General features: G+C 43.4%; 1 non-coding gene across 1 annotated transcript; it reads right to left on the bottom strand.

The window, feature by feature from the left end:
• Positions 1 to 19,293: 19,293 nt before the first annotated feature.
• On the bottom strand, positions 19,294 to 19,377 carry trnas-uga (transfer RNA serine (anticodon UGA)). The gene has a single exon. It is a non-coding gene; the product is annotated as a tRNA-Ser (tRNA).
• Positions 19,378 to 23,053: the final 3,676 nt, after the last annotated feature.

Below are 23,053 nucleotides of genomic sequence, written 5' to 3'. Positions count from 1 at the left end.
ATGACAAGAAAACTTCTCACTGAATTTCCTTCGTGTCATCATGAAAAAAGTCAAGGACACAAGTTAAGAAAGAGTATTTTGCTGCAATGTGTTGTAAGATGGTTGAAGGCAGCAGCAGTGGTGTTTGGAAACATACAATTACAGAAAGGTACAGCACAGAAGGAGGTCATTCAGTCCAGTGTGATTCCCTGACAGAGCAGTTGTGATTGGTTGATTAGGAATGATATTTGTGCAGTTTGAACAGCAAGCAAAAAAAGCTGCCCCATTGCCTGCCACCCATATTTTCTTTGCCCCACCCTCTCTTTTATCAGTACATCACTCTGTGTTGTAATTTATCACAGCCCTTCACATGTTCCCTTGAACTTTCTGAGCTCTGTCATCGACCTGTCACATCTCTGAATTCTTCAGTTCTGGTGCATAATCACTGATCTGAACCTTTAATTGTGTTTCCCACTCTCTCCACAAGTAAGGCCAGAGGTGCTGACCATTTATGCTTTTCAAAAACAATTTAAATGGAAATCATGTTTGCGAGTTGTCAGGGCAGCAAGAACTGACAATTTTTTGACCAGGAATCGGACACAGGTCGTTGCATTAAGTGTATTGAACTCCAACCATTCGACCACCAGTGAAGCTCGCCAATTGCTTTTCCCCTTTCTTCACTTCCAGTCGGCTGATTTTTGTAAAAGCAAAATACTGCTGATGCTGGAAATCTGAAATAAAAACAAGAAATGCTGGAACCACTCAGCAGGTCTGGCAGCATCAGTGGAAAGAGAAGCATAGTTAACGTTTCGGGTCAGTGACCCTTATTCGGAACTAGCAAATATTAGAAATGTCAAAGGTTATAATCAAGTGAGGCGGGGGTGGGGCAAGCGATAACAAAGGAGAAGGTGTAGATTGGACAAGGCCACAAAGCTGACCAAAAGATCATGGAGTAAAGGCAAACAATATGTTAATGGTGTGTTGAAAGACAAAGCATTAGTACAAATAGGATGTTAACGGACTGAAGGTTGAACAGCAGCAAGTACAAACATGAAAAAAAAACTGTGGGTAAGCAAACTGAACAAACTAAGCTGAAATGAAATAAACATTAAAAAAAAGTTGTAAAAAAGAAAAAAGAACTAAAAATAAATGTAAAATGGGGGGCCACTCATGCTCTGAAATGATTGAACTCAATGTTCAGTCCAGCAGGCTGTGGGGCGCCGAATCAGTAAATGAGATGTTGTTCACTGGAACATTTCAGCAATCCCAGGACAGAGATGTGAACATGAGAGCAGGGGGGGTGGGAAGTGTTGAAATGGCAAGCAACTGGAAGCTCATGGTCCTGATTGCGGACTGAGGGGAGGTGTTCAGCAAACCAGTCACCCAGTCTGCGTTTGGTCTCCCCAATGTAGACGAGACCACATTGCGAGCAGCGAATACTGTATACTACATTGAAAGATGGACAAGTAAATCACTGCTTCACCTCAAAGGAGTGTTTGGGGCCTGGGATAGTGAGGACAGAGGAGGTAAATGGACAGGCATTACACCTCCTGCGATTGCAAGGGATGGTCCCATGGGACGGGGACGAGGTGGTAGGGGTAATGGAGGAGTGGATCAGGGTGTCGCAGAGGGAACGATCCCTTCGGAATGCTGACAGGGGAAGGGAGGGGAAGATGTATTTGGTAGTGGCATCACGCTTGAAGTGGCGGAAATGGCGGAAGATGATCCTTTGGATATGGAGGCTTATGGGGTGGAAAGTGAGGACAAGGGGAACCCTGTCACTGTTCTGGGAGGGAGGGGAGGGGGTGAGGGGAGAGGTGCGGGAAATGGGCCAGACACGGTTGAGGGCCCTGACAACAACAGTGGGGGGTGGGGGGGTGGAATCCTCGGTTGAGGAAAAAGGAGGTCATATCAGAAGCACCGTCATGGAAGGTAGCATCATCAGAGCAGATGTGACGGAGATGGAGAAACTGGGAGAATGGAATGGAGTCCTTACAGGAGGTAGGGTGTGAGGAAGTGTAGTAGAGGTAGCTGTGGGTGTCGGTGGGCTTATAATGGATATTAGTAGACAATCTATCCCCAGAGATAGAGACAGAGAAGTCGAGGAAGGGAAGAAAAGTTTCAGAGATGGACCATGTAAAGGTGAGAGAAGGGTGGAAATTGGAAGCAAAGGTAATAAAGTTTTCCAGTTCGGGGCGGGAGCAGGAAACAGCACCGATACAGTCATCAATGTACCAGAAAAAGAGTTGGGGGAGGAGGCCTGAGTAGAACTGGAACAAAGAATGCTCGACATCTCCCACAAAAAGACAGGCATAACTGGGACCCATGGAGGTACCATAGCAACACCTTTTCCTTGAAGGAAGTGAGTGGAGTTGAAGGAGAAGTTGTTCAATGTGAGAACAGGCTGATTTTTGTGTTTATTTCTTCCCTTTTGTTCAGCTTCCACAATATCTGTTTGATGTCAACACAGTTGAACATTTCCAATAAGCAAATAGAGCAGCCAACTCGAGGAAAACGACACTAACTTCGCTGTGAGCAGGGTTCGAACTTGCGTGGGAAAACCCCCATCAGAACTCAAATCCAATGCCTTAACCACACGGCCATCACAACACGATAGGCATGCGCCTTTGTATTTATTTATCTGTACAATGCTTTATACAACTGACTTTGACGACACATTATATGGGAATCATTGTCTTTGAGCCTTGAATTGCATAACATCTCCCAGTTGATGTGAAAATTAACATGATCGAATCAGTGAATTTTACAGCACAGAAAGAAGCCTCTCGACCCGCCGAGCCTGTGCCGGCTCTTTGGAAGTTCAGTCAGTTTAATCCCACACTCCAGCTTTTCCCCATCACCCTGGAAATCAGTCCTCTTCTCTTCTCGCTATTCTCTGTTTTATATCCCTCAGATAATTATGTCACCAGGCTGTCACTGGTCCTTTAATTCCATCACTTGAATTTTTCTAACAAGTTGATTATGTGGTATTTCACCAAATGACGTTTGAAAATCCATCTCCACAACAGCAACCACATTACCACTGCCCTCATCAAATGTCTCCGTTACTTCATCAAAGAACACAGTTCATGAGAAAAACACACACTGCCACGAAATCAAAACCCAGTTCCTCAATTCACATCCCTTGTCTCAGAAAATTCCCCAAAGAAATATTATCAGCATTCCGACTCTGTCCTTCCAAAGGCTAGTCCTGCTTTTGTCGTGTGTGTCTTCCGAGTGGTCACTCAGACCTAAATGTTTGGACTGAGTTCAAGGCTCAAATGAACATTGGTGCGAATGGAGCATGTGCAACCTAGAATTAGTGGTGGTCACCCAGAAAGGCTTTAAGAAAAAAAGGCTTGAAAAAAAAAACTTGAAAGTGAATGTTACAGTCGGCTAAGCTGCAGTAAAATGAAATGGAAGGAAGTCAGTATTAATAGTGGAAGGAATAATCTGAGAGAAGAGGTGGGTTTGAATTTTGGAGCCTGAAGCACAGGCATGTATACGTGCGATTATGTAAAAGGAGGCAATAGTTTCCCTCCATCAAGAAGAAATACATTTTCATGGAGTAAAGATTGGTTATTTGCTGCATTCCATTATCAGGTCCAGCAGCCGGTTTAAGACATAAAACAAGCTCTGTCTTGATCGGTGTTGCTGTGACCACAACACAGAGTATTCACCATTATACAGTCACAGTACCACTCAATCAGCTGTGATAGTCTAACACGGATTGTTAAACAAAGATCTTTTTAGTGAAGATGATCTTTCCACGAAAGCTAACAGACCTGCTGAATATTTCCAACATCTTCTGCTTTTATTTTCAACTTTCCATCTGAGCAGCTTTTCTGACGATATAACACAAATTATGACAGCATTGGGATTGGAAACCCAGTCGCTCATAAGACTGGAACATAAATCCACACAACCACACTAATAGAGATTAAATTCTGGCACTGATGACTGGTAATTAAAAGTGAGTTTTCTTGCTGTGCGCTCTCTGAGTCCAGGGCTTTGTAATGAGAATGAAGGAAATATGAGAAATTTCTGAGCCGTGTTCCTGTGACGATGTGACCGAGAGGTTCAGTCGACGGCCCATGAATCCATTACACCTGCACACATGGTTTTGAATTCCATCCTCATGGTTATTGTGGTGAAGAAGAATGTGTTCTTTTATTCCTTTTATCAACACATCCAAGATTCCTGAATCTGAGTTCCATCCTTCCCCAGGCCGCAGTGCCGCCTTACTCTGTTTGCTCAAATCTACGAAACCATCATTTCAGCCCAAACACTTCCTGCAGGGAGATGTGGAGAGTGTAAGATCTGAGCTATGTGAAGTATCAAAGTGGATAATTGTATCCTGGTGAAAGGAATATCTCTCCACAGATGATGCCTGACCTGCTGAATGTTTCCAGCATTGTCTGTTTTTAATTTTCTGCTTTCACGTTAAAGGTTTCCTTTTTTTTTTGTTTTCTTGCCCCAAGTGTGCAGCTCCAGGCACAACATTTCTGTCTTCTTCTCACACAAAAGTTTGCTCTTTATTTTCCTGCATGCACTGTAAAATCAGCCGTTTCCACACACATTGATCTGTGCCATGGCTTTCAAAACCTTTTTTTTTCATAGTTTCAGAGAGTCTAAGCGTTTCTTAGTGAATTCACAAGGACATGGGGATTATAGAGGCTGAGAGGGAATATAAGGGGTTAATATGTTATCCAGAGGATCTAAAGACTATAAGTGTGTACAGTGACAGTAAGGGACTCTCAGAGTATATCAATGAAATAATAGAGCATATTAGAGAAGATATTAGAGAAGGAGACTCAAAGTGTTTAAGGAAGGGTCAGGATCGATCAGATAGGATGAAGAACGTTCAGGATGCATTAAAGAGGAGAACGCATGATCAGATTACATCAGATATACCCATCCTCAATGATGGGGGAGCCCAGCACATCAGTGCAAAGGACAAGGCTGAAGAATTTGCATCCATCTTCAGCCAAAACTGCTGAGTGGATGTTCCATCTTGGCCTCCTTTTGATGTCGCCAGCATCACAGATGCCAATCGTCAGCTAATATGATTCACTCCACGTGATATCAAGAATCTGTGGAAGGCATTAGATACTGCAAAGGCCCTGAAAACATTCCGAAAATAGAATTGAAGACCTGTGCTTCAGAACTTGCCGCTCCCCTAGCCAAGCTTTTCCAGTACAGCTACAATACTGGCATCTACATGGCAATGTGGAAATTGCTCAGGTATGTAATGTACACAAAATGCAGGACAAATCCAACTCGGTCATTTACCACCCGATCAGTCGACTCCCGATCATCAGGAATGTGATGGCAGGTGTTGGCGACGGTGCGATGAAGCAGCACTTGCTCAGCAATAACCTGCCCAGTGACGCTCTGTTTGGGTTCTACCAGGGCCACTCAGCTCCTGAACTCGTTACAGCCTTGGTCCAAACATGGACAAAACAGCTAAACTGCAGTGGTGAGGTGAGATTGACTGCCCTTGACATCAAGGCAGCATTTGACCGAGTTTAACATCAAGGAGCCCAAGCAAAATGGAGCGAATGGGAATCAGGGGGAAAACTCTCCACTGATTGGAGTCATACTGTGCTCAAACAAAGATGGTTGTGGTTGTTGGAGGTCAATCATCTCAGCTCCAGATCACTATTGTAGCAGTTCCTCAGCGTAGTGTCCAAGGCTCAACCATCTTCAGCTGCTTCATCACTGACTTCCATCCATCATAAGGACAGATGTAAGGATGTTTGTTGATAATTGCACAATTTTCAGCACCATTCGTGACTCTTCAGATACTGAAGCAGTCAAGGTTCATATGCAAAAAGACCTGGATAATATCCACGCTTGGACTGATAAGTGGTGAGTAACATTCACGTCACACAAGTGCCAGGAAATGACCATCTCCAACAAGAGACAATCTAACCACCTCCACTTGATATTCAGTGACATCACGATCGCTGAAACCTCGACTATCAACATTCTGGGAGTTACCATTGACCAGAAACTAACCTGGACCAGCCACATAAATACCGTGGCTACAAGAGGGTGTCAGAGGCTGTGAATTCTGTAACGAGTAACCGACCACCTGACACCCCAAAGCCTGTCTGCCAGCAACATGACACAAGTCAGGAGTGTGACGGAATACTCTCCACTCACCTGAATTTTGTTGGAGCTGCACTCACTCAGGAAGCTCGAAACAATCCAGGACAAAGCAGCCCGCTTGAGTGGCACCCCATCCGCCACCACAAACATTCACTCCCTTCACCAGCGATGCACAGTGGCAGCAGAGTGTGTCATCTACAACATGCACTGCAACAACTCACCACAATTCCTTCGACAGAACTTTCCAAATGCGTGACCTATCCCACCTGGTAGGACAAGGACAGCAGATGAGTGGGAACATCTGCAAGTTCCCCTCCAAGCTATACATTATCCTGACTTGGAATATATCACCATTCCTTTACTGTTATTGGATCAAAATCCTGTATCTCCCTCCCTAACAGCACCGTGGGTGCACCTGCACCACATGGACTGCAGCGGTTCAAGAAGGCAGCTCAACACCACCTTCTCAAGGGCAATTAAAGATGGACAATAAATGCTGGTCTTGCCAGCGATGCCCACAACCCACGAAATGAATTTTAAGACGTTGGGAAATTATCAGAAATCAGCCAAATTAGTGGCACTGGTTTGTCCTGGCTGTCTCTCTTTAGGCTTCAGACACTCTCAGTGTATATGACTGTTCACTCTGTATGAGTCAATGTGGTTCACATTTTGGAAATTTGCAGCAGACATGTTTGCTGTTCCTTCCTCCTGTTCCTCCTTGATTACTTCTGCCTGTGTGTAACTCAGGCTCCGTTTGTGGGTAGGTCTTGTCCAGGTGTCCTCATCACACAGGTTGCAGCACTTACTCTACTTCCAGTCCTTTGTCTGGTGGCCTTCCTGCTTGCAGCTGCTTTGTATTTGGCCGCCACGTGTCCAGAATCTCCACATCACTGAATTTCCTCATCCCTGGACATGATGCAAGGTGAAGGACAGCGAGGCTGTTTTGGAAAGTATTTGCACTTGGGAGTGTGTAAAATCGAAAGGTACCAAAAGGAAAATCTAGTCTCCAGCTTTGTGAATCTTTAGAAATGCTTTGGAAAATGGGGCTGTTACTTTATTTTGAGGTTGTTCTTGGAACAGAGATGGCTGAGGGGAGATCTGATTGAAATGTACAAAATGTTGAGGGGCCTGAGTAGAGTGGAGGTGAATGGCCTATTTACTTTCACAGAGAGGACAGTGACTCGGGGCATAGATTTAAAGTGATTGGTAGAAAAACTAGAGGGGAGATGAGGAACAATCTTTTCATCCAGAGGGTGGTGGGGGTTTGGAACTCACTGTCTGAAAGGGTAGTTGAGGTAGAAACCCTCGACTCATTTAAGAGGATTCTTGATATGCATCTCAAGTGTCATAATCTTCAGGGCTACTAACCAAATGCTGGAAGGTGGGTTAGAAGGGGTGGATCAATTTTTGACCACACAGACGCAATTGGCCAAGTGGCTTCTTTCCGTACCTTAAACTTTCCATAATTCCATTATTCTACGATTCAAGATGAGAACACAACGCACCACATTTAAAGCAACAAGGGAAAAAAGAAGTTTCTCTCTATGTCCCCGACTAATTTGAAGAAAGATTGAGGGAGCTAGGGCATTCTCATTGGAACGAAGAAGGATGATAGGTGACTTGATAGAGGGGTACAATATGATGAGAGGCATAGATAGAGTGGATAGTCAGAGACTTTTTCCCAAGGTGGAAAGGGCTATCACCAGGGGGCATAATTTTAGGGTGATTGGAGGAAGGTTTTGGGGAGATGTCAGAGGTAGGTTCTTTGCACAGAGAGTGGTGGATGCGTGGAATGCGCTGCCAGCGGTGGTAGTGGAAGCAGATACATTTGGGGCATTTCAGCGACTCTTGGATAGGTACATGGATGATAGTAGAATAAATGGTAGGTAGTTAATTAGATCTTGTGTAGGTTTAAGGTTCGGCACAACATCGTGGGCCGAAGGGCCTGTACTGTGCTTTACTGTTCTATGTTCTATGTTCTATGTTCTATATTCTAATTCATTTCCAAATCCTAAAATACTCAATCAAATCACCCATTACACTCCGATATTCCAAGGAATGCAGGCCTGCTTGAATGAATCACACCTCATAATTTAACCATGAGAGCCTTGGCTGCATTCTGGCGAATTTTCACTGCCCTGTTTCCAAGGCCAATGTGTATGTTTTATAAAGGGCTGAGACCAAAACTATGCACAGTACTCCAGGTGTGGTCTAACCAAAATATTGTGTAGTTGGAGCAAAACGTCTCCTCTATATAACAGTATAGAATTTAATCATAACATTGTTACAGCACAGAAGGAGGTGTTTCTGCCCTTTATATTAATGCAGGCTCTCTGCAAGAGCAACTCAGCTGGTTCAACACACCCACCTTTTGCATACAGCTCTGCACATTTATTTTTTCCTCAGATAATTATCCATTTTTTTTCTTATTCGTTCTTGAGATATGAAGGTTCCTGGCAATGCCGGAATATACTTCCCATCCCTAATTGCACTTGGGAAGGTGGTGGTGAGCTGCCTTCTTGAACCACTGAAGTCCATATGGTGAGGTACATGCAAAGTGCTGTTAGGGAGGGAGTTCCAGGATTTAGACTCAGCAATATAGTTCCAAGTCAGGATGTTGAGTGACTTGGAGGGAGGCATGCAGGTGGTGCTGTTCCCATGCACCTACTGCTTTCGTCTTCCAGGTGATACTGGTTGCGAGTTTGCAATGAGTTGTGAATTGGTCATGGGTTGAAGAGAGAATTGTTCCTCACCATCATAGATGCCAGTCTTTAGACAATTCAATTAAATCCACGTGATAGCAAGAGATGGGCGAAGGCACTGGATACAGAAACGTCTGTGGGCCCTGACAAAATCCCAGCAGTCATACGGAAGACATGTGCTCTGTAACAAGCCATGTCCTTAGACAAGCTGTTCCAGTGCAGCTCCAATACAGAAAATTTGGAAAATCGCCCAAGTATGCCCTGTCCACAAAAATCGGGAGAAATCCAATCCGGCCAATTGTCTACTCTCAATCATCAGCAAAGTGATGGAAGGTGTCGTTGACAGTGCTATGAAGTGCATTTGCTCAGTAACAACTTGCTGACCGATACTCAGTTTGGGTTCCACCAGGGGCACTCAATTTCAGGCCTCAAAACCACCTTGGTCCAAACATGGAAAATATAGGTGTATGCAAGAAAATTTTGTATCCACGCTGTCACTGGTCCTTTAATTCCATCCAGGTTAGTTTTTCCTGGAAGTCGATTATGTGGTATTTCACCAGGTGTCTTTTTGAAGTCCATATACACAATAACAACCAGACTACCGCTGCCCTCATCAACTTTCTCCATTACTTCAACAAAGAACACACTTCGTGAGAAAAGCACCAACTGCCATAAGATCTAAATTAGGTTTACTGTGTCAGCATGTAAATGCATGGAGTGTGGTAAATAAGGTTGGTGAGTTCCAAGTTTCAGAGGCCCAAGTGGAAATATGATGTCGTGATCACGGAAACCTGACTCAAAATGGACAGAACTGGGTCCCAAATGTACTTGGCTACAAGGAGTGCAGAAAAGATAGCTACGGAAAGAAAGGAGGAAGGGTAGAAGTATTAATTAAGGAGAACGTTACAGTGCTGGAGACTGAGGATGTCCTGGAGGGGACAATGAAAGAATGGGTTCCGAAGAAGGGTCACTGACCCGAAACGTTAACTCTGCTTCTCTTTTCACAGATGCTGTCAGACCTGCTGAGTGATTCCAGCATTTCTTGTTTTTATTTCAGATTTCCAGCATCTGCATTATTTTGCTTTTATATTAAGGAAAGAATGTATTTGGTTGGAGCTAAAAAAAACAATCGAGTCACATTTCGATTGCTGGGTGAATTCCAGAGACCACCAGCTAGTCGGAAAGCTATCGAGGAACAAATATACAGAGAGGTGCAAGAATTATAGAATAGCAATAATGGGGGATTTAATGTATCCTAATATAGATTGGGAGATGACTCGTGCAATGGGCAGAGAAATCACTCAACAGCTCTTGTTACATCTAAGGAGTGAGAAACAAGTTAATCTTCCAAGTTGATGATCATTCATCAGAGCTGGAGATGTCAGAGATGTAACAGGCTGGAAAAAGAACAGCGACAGAGCTAGGGGAGTAATAGAAAACAAGCAAAGGGCTGTGAAAAGTTGCAATACGGAGTGATATACTGACTGAAGAGATGCTGGTGCAAGGCAAAATGTGGGTGATAATGGGATAGGTTTTTCTGCCTTCTGTTCAAACTTGCAGAAATATTGCTCCTTATCAACCAATCGGAATTACTCGGGCAAATAAGCACGCCGGGCCGAATGGCCTCTTTCTGTGCAGTACATTTTTATAATTGTATTTTTCTCAACACTACTGCGACTGCCTTTCACAGTCATTCTGCCATCTTGCAACCATTACAGCCAAATACACTTTCCTGTCTTGTATCTTTGCCTTCTGACATTATGACACTGAGGAAATTCAGAGAGAAGTTTTCTTGTCATTTCTATCAGCAGATTTGGAACCAGACCTGCTGAATGACATTTTTAATGGTGCCAACCCTTCACTGCAGCTCAGCTCATCAAAAGATTTGCTGTTGTCATCGGCCTGTTAGGTATATTTTTGCACTACATCTGCTGAACAACTTTCGTTTCTGGCAGCTCCACTTTCTTCTCTGGAGGAGCAGAGGGAGCTGGAGAAAAAGCAGTGACAGAAATGCTTTGGGATTCCAGTGGTCGTGAAAGGCTCTATATAAATGCAAGGCTTTATTTCTTTCTAAATCCATGCCCCCTGGTTATTGATCTCTCTGATCATGGAAACAGGTCCTCACTACCCACTCTATCCAGGTCCCTCATAATTTTCTGCACCTCCATTAAATCTCCCCTTAGCTTCCTCTGTTTCAAGGAAAACAAATCCAACCTTATACCATCTTTCCTCATAGCTCATCTGCATGTAAATGAGGTTCAGGATGAGTTTCCCAGTTTTTCTCCCTGAATCTGATGAATCTGATCATTGTCATTGGAATCCTTTTCGACGTGGATCCGATGCTATTTGTCCCCCAGAAAGTGACCATTGTCATTCTGTTACTCTGAACAGTTTCTTTTCGTACAAAGGCTGCACTGGAACTTCCCACTTTTAAAGTATTATCATTCACTGTACATTAGGCTTCATCTACAAACTTGTCTCTAACATGACCAGTGATTCAGAGGACATTTTTCACTTGTGAACCAGGAAGTGTGATATTCACAACAGCGTGCTGCAGAAAGACACTGTTTGAGCACGGGTGACAGTGGTGGAGGAATGGAGAGCTGGGGTTTGCTCGTGAAAGCAGCAACAAAGTTTAAAACAATCACACTGAACACGGGGGTCTAACCCATGAGCAGGAGATTAAGAGTCTCATGCTCCACTGACTAAGGTAACTAGGCAACCCACGGTGGCATTGTCATTTTTCTGTGTTCCGAGATGTAAAAGGAAATTGATCAATAAAAGCTCAAGGATGCAACACATTCCACTCAATCATCAATAACATCATTCCCATCTTCCACTTCTTAGCTGCACCTCCTTCCAAAGATTGCGATCCATTTTATTGAGGAATTGTTTTGGGGTTTATTATTTACCTACTTTGTGTCATCATTTTGATATGAGATTCTCTTCAGTATCCACCAGAAATTGAATTGCAAACCTAACAGACAAACACGAAAAGCACAAATTCCATGGTGCTCATTTTCAGATGCAGAACAGTCAGCTTTTAAATAACATGAACACATTTTACAGGGAAGCGATTTCGAAAGTTGTTACTTTTGTTTGTGACTCAGTCACTCCTGAGTCTGTGCTCAGAGTATGGGGAGGTTTGGCCCAGACTGTAGTGTCCTGTGTCCCATGGATGTACAGTAATCCTCTGATTGATTTGTTGTTTTGTGTTGGCAGTGGGTGATTGGAGAGTGTGGAGGTGGAATATTGCTGCTTGTCCCGGTCTCACTCACTGTGGAGCTGGGAAAGAGTGAATAATTGATGTATTTGTTTCCATGTGTGACATGCAGCTTAGACTTGCTGTTATTAACCGAGGCAACACAGAATAATCCTTTCATAATCTCCCACAAATTTGAACAGAAATCAACAGTAATGTTCCACTTTGAGGATGACTTTCTGCACTGTCAGTGGTGGAAACGAAAGTGAGTGAAAGACGCTGTGGACAGCTTGAGTGTACAGAACTGTACAGAGGAAAAGCAAATGTAACAGGTCTGTGACTTAATGCAATTTGATAACATGTATTGACGAATGTGTATCACTCAACTTTTCCTAGTATTGCATGGAATGTGTTTTGATAAGGTTTCAATGTGGTTTTGAACTGGGGACCGTTTCCAAATACAAGACGGATGATAACTCTAACGTTATAGAAATACTGCACTGCAATCAACATGGGGAGCATAACCAGAATGTTAAACTGTTATTTTAAATTAGCACGAGGTGATTTTTTTCAAATTCATCTTTAAATGATCTATAAATGATTCCAAGCTCATGACATTCTGGCTATTTCAGCAGCCGTGTTGAAAACATCAAATGTTTTGGCTTTTGACGTCATCAATCTTCAGGAAAATATAATTCAGGAATGTGAAATTCCAGATCCGTGGATAGACTGGAGAAGCTGGGGTTGTTCATTTTCGAGCAGAGGAGAGAGGAGAATTGATGAAAATGTTTAAATGAAGGGTTTAGATAGAAGAATTAAAGAGGAACTGTTTCTCTTGGCTGAAGGATTGAAAAACCAGAGAGTACAGATTGAAGAAGATTGGCAGAAGAAAAGGTGACATCGAGATCTGCTGAAAGATCACTGACCTGAAACATTAACTCTGTTTCTCACTCCACAGATGCTGGCGAACCTGCTGAGTATTTCCAGCAGTTTCTGTTCTTATTTTAGATTTCCAGCAACAACTGTATTTTTGGTTTTGTGCTCAGTTTCATCCCAAGTTGGGCAAGTTTATTTTTAACTTTGCTGTTGCTTTTATGACCGAACTCCATTTACCAGGTATAATACTTTATTGCATGCAGTTGTCGCCGAGTGGTTAAGATGATAAACTTAACAATCTGTTGTGAATTCTGTGTGAGTGCTCGGGTCCTGCTGCCAACCTTTCTGATTATTTCAAAGTTTAACCAGGTCCCTGCAGAGCCAATCATCAGTTACAGGTAATAAAATCCTGCACCTTTCAATCCCTCCAGGATTTTCTCATTTGCATTTCAAAATGTACCTTTAGAAATGGAACAAAAATCTGCCAAATTGGAGACACTCTTTCTTTCCGGCTGTCTGTCTCTCTTTCGGCCTCCCTCACTCTTGTTGTACATATCTGTGTGTTTTGCTCTATGTGTGTCAATGTGGTTCAATTCCCTGAGGAGGTGACTGGAATTTTACCTTCACAAACTTGATTTATTTTAGTTGTGTAGCATCATTTTAAAATGTTGCAGTGGAAAGTAGCAGGGTAAAAATAATAAAAGACGAGATTGTCTCTTTCTGCATTTTCTTGAGTGGAGACTGTTCAGCGACTAACTGCCGGTGTATTAAAAAGCAGAGGATGATTTAAATTTTAACTGAGCAACATTTAAACAGATATAGACCGAGTAGTTATAGTCGAGTGGTTAGGTAATGAATACATCGAGAGAATGAATTAATCAATTTAAAAAAAACAAAGTGAAATCCCTCGGACATTAGGAATTGTTTCCACCGCTGCCAGCTCTCACAGGGAACAGGAAAATAAACGTTCATTGACAACTTATACCAGAACGGAGGGCTGAAAACCAACAGGAAAACCTCGAAAATAGAGAAGGCAGGAAGGTGACCTGATAGAATTTGCGATGCTTTGTCCCTGTTTCATCAGGTATTAGAGGCGAAATTTAGTCACTCAGCTTCAGGTTCACATTTGCTGATCCGGAATCAAACAAACAGCAAAATTTTTATAGACCTGGAAAGAAAGATTCTATATTGAGATGCAATTCTTAAGATCATATTTTGACATCTGATGGATCAGCATTTTTGTCCAACACTCTCTCTCTCTCTCTCTGCCATTAAATGACTGCAGTAACCACACTTTAAAAGTACTTCCTTGACTGGAAAGTGCTTTGTGAGATCCTGGGGACGTGAAAGGTGCTGTTTTCTTTTCTTTTCTTACTTTCTGTCTGTCAGTCTCAGTGAAGTAAAATATGGAATTGTGGAGTGAATCTGTTCCTTTCAGCATCTACTCCACACTCTGCCATTCTCTTTCTCCTTTTCTCTCTTTTTCTCTTTGTTTCCCTCTCATCGGTGTCTGTCTGGAATAAAAATCCTCCCTCGGGGCTGGTGGATGAACCCAGGTCTGCTAACAGTGCGATTCTTGGACTGATGCTTCTGTCGCGGATACACAACTATGAGTTGTGTTCCTTCCTTTTTAGTTCAGTGGTGAGTATCCTTACCTATCACATGGGGAGTGTGGAGTCAATTTCTACATGGGGAGGTTGCACATTTTCAAGACATCGGAATGTTTCATGGTGCAGCTTCATCTCAAAATATAATGGCGAATGTTAGCAGAGATAAAAATGCAAGAGGGAATGTTCTGTTTAAGAATTTTCTGAAGCAGTGACCGTTTCATCATGAAGTGCCCTCACAGTACACAGTGATAGATAATTGTGATTTTAATCTAATACTGATTTCTGTTCGTGCTGCTCAGTGACACTGCTTCATATCTGCCAGTCTGCCATGTTGGAACTTGTTAAAATTGATGAAGAATAAAAGAAGTACGCCTGTCGCAACAACCCTAATATAAAAGCAAAATATTGCAGATGCTGGAAATCTGAAATAAAAACAAAATGTGCTGGAAATATTCAGCAAGTCTGACCGCATCTGTGGAGAGTGCGGCAGAGTTAACGTTTAAGGTCAGCGACATTTCACTAGAACTGGCAAAGGTTAGCAATGTAATAGATTTTAAGCAAATAAAGTGAGGTGGTGCAAAAGAGAACAAAAGAACAAAGAGAACAGAAGAACAAATATTATTCCTAATGAGCTTTATTACGTTTTTATTCAGCAAGGAATGTATTTTTGTGTCATTTCATACAGCAGCAAGAAAATTTCATTCCCTGACCGTGTTTCATTCCTTGACTAGGAATATAACCATGTCTGCGATGTAGAAAGCATTGAATTCCACAAGACCACCAGGGAATCTGCCAGAATTCACTACAAGTGAGCTGCTCCACGCTACATTTGCTATTTCTTCACTTCAGGCCATTTTCACCACAGATTAGTTTTTCATTAAAACAATCAAATGTTTACCTGAAACACAAAAGCCTTGTTCAGGCAATGACAGCACCGAATGTGTTGACATGAGCACAAAGCTGCAGATGTACAATTTTCAATTTCCAAGATGAACCGACCTCATCAATGTACAAAGCAGCACACTGCCATCATACATCAATAGAAACAACTGACACACATCAAATTCTGCCAGTTTCATGTGGGATCTCCTTCGGCTTCTATCATTGCTTTTTGTCCAGCTCTCTCTGTTCCCCCAGCTCCCAGGTGAGTTAGCTGCCTGATGTGAACACATCGAATTCATGAAACCCAGATTTCCCTGGAAAGCCAGGAATGGGAATGAAAGATGGAGGACATTGGGAAACAATGGGTGTTGCAGATAATGGGATAAATAAGCACTGTGATCTCATCTTCCTGCTTCTTCCAGATACTGAATACTGGAATGTGTAAGAGTTGTTCCCATTAGCAATTATCCCCAGTCACACTCTCCTTCCAATCTTTTACCACTTGCTTATATTTCAAACTCTGCATAATTTCTCACTGGTTTTCAATGTGTATTTGGCTCTAATTGGTTGTAAGTTGGTAGAATGACTGTGAAGGCAGCAGCAGTGCTGTTAATGAACATACAATAGCAGAAGCGTACAGTACAGAAGGAGGCTATTCGGTCCAGCATGATTCGTTGACAGAGCAGTTGTGATTGGTTGATCAGGAATGATATTTGTGCAGATTGAGCAGCAGGCAGAAATATCTGCCCCATTGCCTGCCACCCATATTTTCCTGGCCTTTTCCTCACTTTCATCAGTTCATCACTCTGTGTTCTAACATGTTCCCCTTTCCATCCCAAGCTCTGTCTCTATAACTGTTAGTGACCAGTTACATCTCTGACTTCTTCAGCTCTGCTGCACAATCACCGACCTGGACCTTTAATTGTGTTTCGCTCTCTCCACAGATACCGCAGGTGGCTCAGCTGCACAGCAGGGCAGGAAAAAGAGTGGAAGAGCTATAGTGATAGGGGATTCTATCGTGACGTGTACAGATAGGCGTTTCTGTGGTGGGAAACGGTCTCCAGGATGGTATGTTGCCTCCCTGGTTCTCTGGTCAAGTATGTCATGGAGCAGCTGCAGGACATTCTGAAGGGGGAGGGTGAACATTCAGAGTTCGTGGTACACACCGACATTGGCAGAAAGAGGGATGAGGCACTGCAACAAGAATTTAGGGAGCTAGGTAGAAGATTGAAAAACAGGATCTCAAACGGTGTATTCTCCGGATTACTCCTGGTGCCACGTGTGAGTGAGTATAGGAATAGGAGGAAAGAGCAGATGAATGCGTGGCTGAGGAGATGGTGCAGGAGGGATCACTGGGTATGTTACTGGTGTGCAAGTTGCGTGGGTTGCACCTGAACTGGAACGGGACCAAAATCTTGCTGAGAGGTTTGCTAGTGCTGTTGGGGGTCCGGGGCTGGGGTGGGGGGGGGGCGGGGGGTGCTGGGGCGGTGTGGGTGGGGTTGCTGGGTGCGAACATATTTTGGCAGGGGGATGGGATACAAAGTGGAGGTACAGTCGGGGATGATGCACAGCCAAATATAAAAGAGAAATTGAGTCAGTGTGGAAGGCAGAGCAAATATTGTTAAGGCACAAGTGAAAAATGCAAGGCTGGATTGCATCTATTTTAATGAAAGGAATCTTACCAGTAAGGCAGATGAATTGAGGGCGAAGATTATCACATTGGATTAATATATTATTGATATCACAGAGACATGATTGATGGAGGGGCAGGACTGGCAGCTCAATATTCCAGGGTATAGAATCTACAGGCGAAACAGGGGTCCATTAGGGGCCAAAGTGGCAATCTGTGTGTGGAGCCAGAGGTGATAGGTGAGGTTTTAAAAATTACTTTTCATCTGTGTTCACTATGGAGAAGGACGATGTGGGTGTAGACATCAGGGAGGGTGATTGTGATATACTTGAACACATTAACATTGATAGGGAGGAATCATTACCTGTTTTAGCGGGCTTAAAATTTGCTAAATCCCCAGGCCCAGGTGCGATGTATCCCAGGCTATGATGTGAGGCAAGGGAGGTGATCAGATGGGCTTTGACACAAATTTTCAGATCCTATCTGGCCACAGGAGACATACCAGAGGATTGGAGGACAGCGAATATGGTACCTTTCTTCAAGATAGATTCCAGGGATAAACCAGGTAATGACAGACCGGTGAATCTAACATCAGTGGTTGTGCAACTATTGGAAGAAATTCTGAGGGACAGGATTAATCTCCACTTGGAGAGGCAGGGATTAATTAGGGATAGTTAACATGTCTTTGTCAGGGAGGGATCGTGTCTAACTAACTTGATTGAATTCTTTGAGGTGGTGACTAGATGTGTAGATGAGGGTAAACCAGTTGATGTAGTCAAATGGACTTTAGTAAGTCTTTTGATAAAGTCCCGCATGGGAGATTGGTTAAGAAGGTAAGGGCCCATGGGATCCAGGGAACTTTGGCAAAGTGGATCAAAAATTGGCTTAGTGGCAGGAGGCAGAGGGTGGTCGTCGAGGGTTGTTTTTGTGATTGGAAGCCTGTGACAAGTGGTGTAGCGCAGGGATCACTGCTGGGACCCTTGCTGTTTGTAGTGTACATGAATGATTTAGACGTGAATATAGGAGGTATGATCAGTAAATTCGCAGATGACACGAAAATTGGTGGTGTCGTAAATAGTGAGGAGGAAAGCCTTAGATTACAGGACGATATAGAGGGGCTGGTAAGATGGGTGGAGCAGTGGCAAATGGAATTTAATCCTGATAAGTGTGAGGTGATGCATTTTGGAGGCCTAACAAGGCAAGGGAATATACAATGGATGGTAGGACCCTAGGAAGTACAGAATGTCTGGGGGACCTTGGTGTACTTGTCTATAGACCACTGAAAGCAGCAGCACTGGCAGATGAGGTGGTTAGGCAGGCATATGGGATAATTGCCTTTATTAGCCGAGGCACAGAATATAAGAGCAGGGAGGTTATGATGGAACTGTACAAAATGCTAGTTAGGCCACAGCTGGAGTACTGTGCACAGTACTCTGGGCAGCACACTATAGGAAGGATGTGATTGCCCTGGAGAGGGTGCAGAGGAGATTCACGATGATGTTTTCTGACCTGGAGCATTTCAGTTATGAAGAGAGACTGAAATGGCTCGAGTTATTTTCCTTAGAGTAGAGAAGGCTGAGGGGGGACACGATTGAGGTATACAAAATTATGAGGGGCATTGATAGGTTCGACAGGAAGAAACTTTTTCATAAGCGGACGTGTCAATAACCAGGGGGCATAGATTGAAGGTAGGGGGCAGGAGGTTTAGAGTGGATTTGAGGGAAAAAGTTCACTCAGAGGGTGTTTGGAATTTGGACCACACTGCCTGAAAAGGGTTGGTAGAGGCTGGAACCCTCACAACATTTACCAAGTATTTCGATGAGCACTTGAAACGGCAGAGAATACAAGGCTACGGACCAAGTGCTGAAAAATGGGATGAGAATAGTTAGGTTCTTCATGACCGGCACAGACACAATTGGCCGAAGGGCGTGTTTTTCTGCTATATAACTCTATGACCGGCAGAGTTGCGAACCATTTGCTGTTTCTTTTTAATGTCAGTCACGTTTGTGAGAGTTGTCATCACAGTAAAAAAACTGATTACTTTCTGACCAGGAATCGAACCCAGAACGCGAGAGTGAATGCATTGAGCCCACGCCACTCGAACACCAGTGAAGCTCACCCACGCTTTTCAATATTAACTGCTTTTCCCATTTCTGCTGATGTGTTTGTTTATTTCTCACACATTTTTTGCCTTTTGTTCAGTTTATGACAAATCCACGATCTCTGATTGATATTGAGACATTTGAACATTTCCAACCAGCAAAGTGAGTAGTCAACTCAAGAAAAATGACGCAAAGCCGCTGCGAGCAGGGTTTGAACCTGCGCAGGGAAATCCCCCATTGGATTTCAAGTCCAACGCCTTAACCACTCGGCCATCACAGCTCAGATGCTGCTTGCTCTTCTAATTAAATCATTGGTACAATGCATTAGACAATTGCTGAAATTAGACATATTGTGGGGAATCATTGTCTTTGAGCCTTGAGTTGAGTTGCATCTCCCAGTGTATGTTAAAATTAACATGATGGAATCAGTGTAGTTTACAACACAGAAGGAATCCTCTCAACCCACTGAGCCTGCACCGGCTCTTTGAAAAATCAGTCAGTTTAATCCCACAATCCAGCTTTTCCCCATCACCCTGGAAATCAGTCCTCTTCTCTTCTCGCTATTCTCTGTTTTATGTACCTCAGAAAATTATGTATCCGCGCTGTCACTGGTCCTTTAATTCCATCACTTTAATTTTTCTAACAAGTTGATTATGTGGTATTTCACCAAATGCTTTTTAAAGTCCATCTCCACAACATCAATCACATTACCGCTACCCTCATCAACTTTAGAGTTATACAGCTATACAGCACAGGAATAGGCCCTTCAGACCATCGTATCTGTGCCAGCTATCAAGCACCCATCTATTCTAATCCCATTTCGATGACTTGGCCCGCAGCCTTGTATGCTATGGCGTTTCAAGTGCTCATCTAAATACTTATTAAATGTTGTGAGTGTTCCTGCCGCTACCACCCCTTCAGGGAGTGTGTTCCAGTTTCTTTCTCCATTAATTCATCACAGAACACATTTCATGAGAAAAACATCATCTGCCATGAAAACAAAACCCAGTTCATCAATTCACATCCCTTGGCAAAGAAGATTCCCCAAAGAAATATTGTCAACAACCCACCGCTGACCTTCCAAAGGCCAGCCCTGCTTTTGTAGCATGTGTCTGCCGAGCGGTCGGACCTAAGTGTATAGACTCAGTTCAAGGTCCAAATGAACATTGGTGTGAATGGAACGTTTGTAACCTCGAAACAGCGGTGGTAACCGAGCGATGTTAACGGCTTTAAGACCGTGAAAGTGAATGTTACAGTCAGCTAAGCCGCAGTGAAATGAAATGGAAGCAAGTGAGTGTTAATAGTGGAAGGAATAATCTGAGAGAAGGGGCGGGTTTGAATGTTGGAACGTGAAGCACAGGCATGTGTAAGTGAAATACTGTAAAAGGAGACAGTAGTTTTTTTTCTCCATCAAGAAGAAATTCATTTTCAAGAAGTAAGGATTGGTTATTTGTTGCATTCCATTAGTTGGTGCAGCAGCCGGTTTAAGACATAAAGCAAGCTCTGTCTGGATTTGGAGTTGCTGTGACCACAACACAGAGTATTCACCATTATCCAGTCACAGTCCCACTGAATCAGCTGTGATAGTCTAACACAATTGTTTGAGAAAGATCTTTTTCAGTGAAGAGGATTTCTCGACATAAGCTGCCTGATCTGCTGAATATTTCTAACATGTGATGCTTTTATTTTGGACTTTCCACCTGAGCAGCTTTTCTGCTGATATAAGAAACAGCAAGTGTCCCAGCACCGATCCCTGTGGTACACCATTGGTCACCGATATAACACAAATTATAACCGCTTTGGGAATGGAACCCCAGTTCAATGGAATTATGATCGCTGAAACCCCGACTATCAACAACTTTGGGGGATGCCATTGACCAGAAACAGAACTGAATTAGCCACATACATACTGTGTCTACAACAGCGGGTCCGAGGCTGGGAATTCTGCAGCGATTAACCCAACACCTGACACCCCAAAGCCTGTCCGCCATCTACAAGACACAAGTCAGGAGTGCGATGGAATACTCTCCACTTACTTGAATGATATTGGAGCTGCATTCAGGAAGCTCAACTCCATCCGGGACATATCAGCCCACTTGATTGGCAGCCCATCCACCACCACAAACATTCACTCCCTTTGCCACCAAAGCACAATAGCAGCAGTGTGCATCATCTACAAGATACACTGCAGCAACTCACCACAACTCCTTCAACAGCACTTTGCAATTCGACAGCACTTTGCAAACGCGTGACCTCTGCCACCTGGAAGGGCAAGGACAGCAGATGAGTGGGAACATCACTATCTGCAAGTTCCACTCCAGGCCACACACCATCCTGACTTGGAAATATATCACCGTTCCTTTACTGATATTGGATCAAAATCCTGGAACTCCCTCCCTAACAGCACTGTCCGTGCACCGACACCACATGGACTGCAGTGGTTCAAGAAGGCAGCTCACCACCACCTTCTCAAGGGAAATTAGGGATGGGCAATAAATGCTAGTCTTGCCAGCGATGCCCATATCCCATGAAATAAATTTTAAGAAGTCAGAAATGAAACAGAACTCAGCCAAATTAGTGGCACTGTTTTGTCCTGGCTGTCTCTCTTTAGGCTTTCGTCACTTTTGGTGTATATGACTGTTCACTCTGTGTGAGTCAATGTGGTTCACATTTTGGAACTTTGCAGCAGACATGTTTGCTGTTCCTTCCTGATTATTTCTGCCTGTGTGTAACTGAGGCTGCGTTTTGGGTAGGTCCTGTCCAGGTGTCCTCATCACACATGTTGCAGCACTTACTCTACTTCCAGTCCTTTGTCTGGTGGCCTTCCAGCTTACAGCTGCTTTGTATTTGGCCGCCACGTGTCCAGAATCTCCACATAACTGAATTTCCTCATCCCTGGGCATGATGAAAGGCGAAGGACAGCGAGGCGGTTTTGGAAAGTATTTGCACTTGGGAGTGCGAAAAATTGAATGGTACGAAAAGGAAAATCCAGTCTCCAGCTTTGAAAATCTTATGGGAAATGGAGTTGTTAATTTATTTTCGGGTTGTTCTTGGAACAGAGATGGCTGACGGGAGATCTGATTGAAATGTACAAGATGTTGAGGGGCCTGGATAGAGTGGAGGTGACTGGCCTATTTACTTTGGAAGAGAGATCAGAGACGAGGGGCATAGATTTAAAGTGATTGGTAGAAAAGTTAGAAGGGAGATGGGAGATGAGGAGAAGTCTTTTCACCCAGAGGGTGGTGAGGGTCTGGAACTCACTATCTAAATGGGTAGTTGGGGCAGAAACACTCGACTCATTCAAAAGGAGTCTGGATATTCACCATCTGCAGATGTTTCAGTAGCTGTGCTCTGAAACCCTCTCAGTGCCTTTCAACAGGTCGATTCATGACAGAATGTGCACACTGGGAGAAAAGGAATGCTCCCTCACCATTTAAAATTGAGTACAATTTTTCTAGTTAGCTTCCTGTCCACAATGATCAAGTGAAAAAGACGTTTCTCTCTATTTACCCTCCTCATTCATTTCCTGACCCTAAAATACTCAATCAAATCACCCATTAACCACCCAAAGTCTATGGAATGCAAGCCTATTTTAATTAATCACATCTCATAATTTAACCATTAGAGCCTTGGCTGCATTCTGGTGAAATTTCACTGCCCTGTTTCCAAGGCCAATGTGTATCCTTTATAATGTGCTGTGACCAAAACTATACACAGTATTCCAGGTATGGTCTAACCAGCATATTGTGCAGTTGAAGCCAAATTTCTCTTTTTACAACAGAATAGAACAGAATAACAAAATCGTTACAGTACAGAAGGAGATCCTATGGCCTTTCTTGTGCATCCTGGCTCTCTGCAAGAGCAACTCAGCTGGTCCAACACATCTGCATTTTCAACATAGCTCTGCAAATGTTTCTCTTCAGATAATTACCCATTATTTTTCTTCTTCCTTATTG

The sequence above is a fragment of the Heterodontus francisci genome, chromosome 34 (assembly GCF_036365525.1).
Source record: "Heterodontus francisci isolate sHetFra1 chromosome 34, sHetFra1.hap1, whole genome shotgun sequence".
In the NCBI taxonomy this organism is placed as follows: domain Eukaryota; kingdom Metazoa; phylum Chordata; class Chondrichthyes; order Heterodontiformes; family Heterodontidae; genus Heterodontus; species Heterodontus francisci.
Note: the sequence above shows the minus strand (reverse complement) of the source record. Positions and strands in the feature narration are given on the sequence as shown.